A 5,923-nucleotide genomic window follows, 5' to 3' on the forward strand; every position below is an offset into this window, starting at 1 on the left:
TGAACATGACATGTGCAGACTGAGGAAGGTTTGAGTGCAGTTAAAGCAGAAGCATGGTGCTTGCTTTGGCAGCATATATACGAAAATTGGAACAATACAGAGAAGATCTGACTCATTTGAAAAGACCATGATGCTGGGAAAGATTGAAGGCAGGAGGAGAAGGGGATGACAGAGGATGAGATGGTTGGATGGCATCGCCAACTCAATGGACATGAGTTTGAGTAAACTCCAGGAATTGGTGATGGACAGGGAGGCTTGGTGTGATGCAGTCCATGGGGTCACAAAGAGCTGGACACGACTGAGTGACTGAACTGAACAGAGAAGATCAGCAAGGCCCCTTCTCAAAGATGACATACAAATTCATGAAGCATCCCATATTTTTAAAACAGACTTATGGTTACCAAGGACAAAGGTGGGGGAGGAGAAAGAATAAAGTATGAGATTAGGATTAATATATACACACTACTATATATAAAGTACATAACCAACAAGGACCTACTATATAGCACAGAGAACTATAATCAATATAGTGTAATAATCTATAAGGAAAAGAATCTGAAATATATATACATACACACACACATACATATATATTCACACACATATGTATGTATAAATGAATCACTGTGCTGTACACCTGAAACTAATACAACATTGTATCAATAAATCAACTATACTTCAATAAAAATAAAATAAAAGTATTTTTAAAAAGCAGAAGTGTGGAATGATCCTCAGCAACCATGAGGACCTTGGGAAGTGCTTAAAAATAGAAGTGGTGGCCATGAACAAGAAATGCGGTCACAGTTGCTATGGGGGAAAAAACAGCAAATATTCCACTGAATAGACTCAGACACTTTAACAGGCAGATTTCTACCTTATGGGAACTTTCTCTGCTTCCTTCTGACTGTACCAAACCCAGGATTGCCCATTTAACAAAAAGTTGTTCAACCACCCATTAGTCTATGAGAGACCGCAATATGTATTTTGGGAGGCAAAGAAGTAGAAGGTTCTGTCGTTGTTCTCAAAGTGATTACAACTGGTAACTGGGTTGATAACACTCAGAAAGAAAAAATTCAGATTCCCTGGTGACTCAGCAGTAAAGAATCTGCCTGCTGTTGCAGAAGATGTGGGTTTGATCCCTGGGTCAGAAAGATCCCCTGGGGAAGGAAATGGCAACCCACTCTAGTATTCTTGCCTACAGAATCCTATGGACAGATGAACCTAGCAAATCCAAGGGTGTGACACAACTTAGTGACTAAACCACCACCACCAAGAACAAATGAGCACCTCCAAGCAATCCCAGGCTGCTGGGTTCCAGACTGAACACAGCTTGGAATGGAAGGGAGGAGTCAGTAGCTCACAGAGACTTTTTCCAACCTGGGATAAGACTAGCTGCTCCTTATTTACCATTTACCTTCTCTGAACTTCCATCTCTTGTACAATGAGAAACCTAGGGTGTCATGAGAATTTTATAAAGTTGATAGCCCAGAGTGAGAACTGAGTAAGAACCTACTTTTATCGTTATTAGCAGTAGCAGCAGCATCAATATAATTATTAAGTAATAACTCCTAAAAGAAGAATTTCCCAAAAGGTAGGACAGTGTTTTGTAAGTCCCACCCTAGGAATGAAATGCACTTGCTTATGTTATCAATAGTATTTAAGAAAACTGACTACTTCATTAATTAAACAGTTGTTTATTCCTTGTTGGGCATCCCTGATGGCTCAGTTGGTAAAGAATCTGCCTGCAATGCAAGAGACCCTGGTTCGATTCCTGGGATGGGAAGATCCACTGGAGAAGGGATAGGCTACCCACTCCATGATTCTTGGGCTTCCCTTGGGGCTCAGCTGGTAAAGAATCTGCCTGCAATGTGGGAGACCTGGGTTTGATCCCTGGGTTGGGAAGATCCCCTGGAGAAGGGAAAGGCTACCCACTCCAGTATTCTGGCCTGGAGAGTTCCATAGACTACATTCACAGGGTCACAAATAGCCAGACATGACTGAAAGACCTTGTTTTTTTTTGTTTGTTTGTTTGTTTATTTGCTTTTATTACTTGTTTTCAGGCTACAGTCACCATAGATAATGTCCTTTGAGATGCTGAAATCGAGTTCCCAACAAGGTCAACACTACTCAAGGTTGGCAGATGCACAAGCAGATACTTGGAGCCATGCATTTATAATTAGTGTCCACCAGTACTCTTGCCAGGAAAATCCCATGGATGGAGGAGCCTGGTAGGCTGCAGTCCATGGGGTCGCTAAGAGTCGGGCACAACTGAGCGACTTCACTTTAACTTTTCATTTTCATGCTTTGGAGAAGGAAATGGCAACCCACTCCAGTGGTCTTGCCTGGAGAATCCCAGGGATGGGGGAGTCTGGTGGGCTGCTGTCTATGGGGTCACACAGAGTCGGACACAACTGAAGTGACTTAGCAGCAGCAGCAGCAGTGGATGATAGGAAGCAGACTGATGACAAAAGCAATGTGCTCAGATCAAAGTCACCCAAGGAGGGAAGGACTGAATTATAGAGGCCCCACACAACTCCCAAGACAGGCCCCGAGCTCGATGATTGCAACGCAGCCTGATTTTTCATTGACTGCAGAAGCCTTTGGGTGGAAAGCCCATTGCCCATGGAGCTATGCTGCTTGCAGGAGGAAATTTTCTCTAATTCTTCCACCCGAAGAAGGCACCATCCCATAGGCTTTACCAAGAAGGGAAATTGCTTCTATTAAGTCATCAGTCGGAGAAGGCAATGGCACCCCACTCCAGTACTCTTGCCTGGAAAATCCCATGGACGGAGGAGCCTGGTGGGCTGCCATCCATGGGGTTGCTAAGAGTCGGACACGACTGAGCGACTTCACTTTCACTTTTCACTTTCATGCATTGGAGAAGGAAATGGCAACCCACTCCAGTGTTCTTGCCTGGAGAATCCCAGGGAAGGGGGAGCCTGATGGGCTGCCGTCTCAGGGGTCGCACAGAGTCGGACACGACTGAAGCGACTTAGCAGCAGTAGCAGCAAGTCATCATTGTGAAACTGAGTCTCCATTAAACTGAGTTCCCCTGTCGAATTCACAATTAACCTCTCTATCCAAAATGTTATTCTCTTTCTTGTCCCAACTATGTTACCCCCATAATGGAGAAATATCAAAGAAAAGGAGGAACTGAAACTGAGCAGGACCCTGAGGAGCCCTCCTGAGTACAAAAGCTCCTCTGTGTCCCTTGTTTCTTGTTTACAGGAAAAGGCTTTAGTCTCCTAGACCTTCCCTGAGTTCCAAAGAGCAGACTCAGTTCAGTTCAGTTCAGTCTCTCAGTCGTGTCCGACTCTTTGCGACCCCATGAACCACAGCACGCCAGGCCTCCCTGTCCATCACCAACTCCCAGAGTCCACCCAAACCCACATCCATCGAGTTGATGATGCCATCCAACCTTCTCATCCTCTGTTGTCCCCTTCTCCTCCTGCCTTCAATCTTTCCCAACATCAGGATGTTTTCAAATGAGTCAGCTCTCTGCATCAGGTGGTCAAAATATTGGGAGTTTCAGCTTCAACATCAGTCCTTCCAATGAACATCCAGGACTGATTTCCTTTAGGATGAACTGGTTGGATCTCCTTGCAGTCCAAGGGACTCTCAAGAGTCTTCTCCAACACCACAGTTCAAAAGCATCAATTCTTTGGTGCTCAGCTTTCTTTATAGCCTTTTTATTTTCTCACATCCATACATGACTACTGGAAAAACCATAGCCTTGACTAGATAGACCTTTGTTGACAAAGAAATGTTTCTGCTTTTGACTATGCTATCTAGGTTGGTCATAACTTTCCTTCCAAGGAGTAAGCATCTTTTAATTTCATGGCTGCAGTCACCATCTGCAGTGATTTTGGAGCCCAAAAAAATAGTCAGCCATTTTTTCCACTGTTTCCCCATCTATTTGCCATGAAGTGATGGGACCAGATGCCATGATCTTAGTTTTCTGAATGTTGAGCTTTAAGCCAACTTTTTCTTTTTTTTTTTCATACTTATTATTTGCATTTATTAATTATTAATAATATTTACCATTATTATATTTTTAAATTTTATTTTATTTTTAAACTTTACAAAATTGTATTAGTTTTGCCAAATATCAAAATGACTCCGCCACAGGTATACATGTGTTCCCCATCCTGAACCCTCCTCCCTCCTCCCTCCCTATACCATCCCTCTGGGTCGTCCCTGTGCACCAGCCCCAAGCATCCAGTATCATGCATCGAACCTGGACTGGCAACTCATTTCATATATGATATTATATATGTTTCAATGCCATTCTCCCAAATCTTCCCACCCTCTCCCTCTCCAACAGAGTCCATAAGACTGTTCTATACATCAGTGTCTCTTTTGCTGTCTTGTACACAGGGTTATCACTCTCCTCTTTCACTTTCATCAAGAGGCTCTTTGGTTGCTCTTCACTTTCTGCCATAAGGGTGGTGTCATCTGCATATCTGAGGTTATTGATATTTCTTCCGGCAATCCTGATTCCAGCTTGTGCTTCCTCCAGCCCAGTGTTTCTCATGATGTACTTTGCATATAAGTTAAAAGCAGTTAATAATTAGGAAAGTGAGGAAATGCAAAAACAAAGGAAATGCAAAGTCAAGAAACAATAGCTCAGTGACAAAACAGAATCCGAGTTCCTCCTCAAGGGATATATAACAATCTGATACATATCCTTGAGCTATTTTGCAGGAACTAAGACCCTCAGCCAGGAGGAAGATGGTGACTACATGCTGACCACAAGAATGTAGACTCCAGACTGGGTGGAACCAGAAGCACGATGCTTAAAATGCCCCCAAAACACCACCCTGTTATCTCAACACCAACCAATCAGAAGAAAGTCATGCTCTCTGCAGCCCTCACCCCAAATGTTGCCTTTAAAAACCCTATCCTGAAAGTCATCAGGGAGTTCAGATCTTTGGAGCACAAGCTGTCTCTTCTCTTTGTTTGGTACTCTACAAATAAACACAGTACTTTCCTTCACCATAACCCAAGTCAGTAGGCTTTGCTGGGCATCAGGTAAGCAGATCCAAGTTCAGTTCAGTAATAAGTATTATTTTTTTTTAAGTAAGAAGAAATAATTTCAGTGATGTAGATGCTCATAAGTTGGCTAGTAAAGTATCAGTCATTTAAAGTGATAACTTTTAAATATTTAGTGTTTTAAATATGTGAATCAACTTCATTAAAATGTGGCAATAATAATGAACAATAAACTTCTGTGGAAACCTCAACAAAAAAATCTCATTCCTCTGCCATGAGAAGGTGGTTTCTTTTAATTAGCACAAAACTAGGAGCCACTTAGGTATGATGAGCAAGAACTCTGCAGTTCAGAGAAGGGTAGGATCCCAGAGGGGCTGGGGGGCCAGGAAAGCATTACAAAAGACAGCCAGGGAGAGGGCAGGAAGCAGCTCCTGAGGGAACACGTGTCTCTTGGCTGGAAAGGCCTTGGCAGTGCCTTCCACACAGGGAAAGCCTTGGTCTTCACAGGAAGCTGAAAAGTCACAGTCCTCAGGGTGACAACCTGAAAGTCCTTATTATAAAAGACCTGCCTTAGCAGAGCATCCATACCCAGAGCTGGCCCCCTTCCCTGATTTATCAGATCTCCATGGGCAGCCTTGGATCAAGGCACAGAAACGTGGCTTTAGCTGTGATTCCTCATGGTCAGGAAATACATGTCTCCAGCTCCAAAAATAGCCTGCTTGCCTCTCTTCACTGAACAGAAAATCCCTCCTTTCTCAGAGACTCAGGCTGGCCCCACAAGCTGTCCTCATATCTCCATTTGCAGGCTCAAAAACCTCATCTCAAACTCTTTCCCCAAAGAGAAATGCCAGAAACATCTACACCACACTGTAAAGGACAGTTTGCCAAAAAGAATAGTTTTATCCACCCCTCCTTAAGTGGGCTTTCAAAT

General features: G+C 43.3%; 1 pseudogene; it reads left to right on the forward strand.

The window, feature by feature from the left end:
* Positions 1-306: 306 nt before the first annotated feature.
* LOC112587698 lies at positions 307-382 on the forward strand (annotated as a pseudogene).
* Positions 383-5,923: the final 5,541 nt, after the last annotated feature.

This window comes from Bubalus bubalis, chromosome 10, assembly GCF_019923935.1.
Source record: "Bubalus bubalis isolate 160015118507 breed Murrah chromosome 10, NDDB_SH_1, whole genome shotgun sequence".
Taxonomy (NCBI): Eukaryota; Metazoa; Chordata; class Mammalia; order Artiodactyla; family Bovidae; genus Bubalus; species Bubalus bubalis.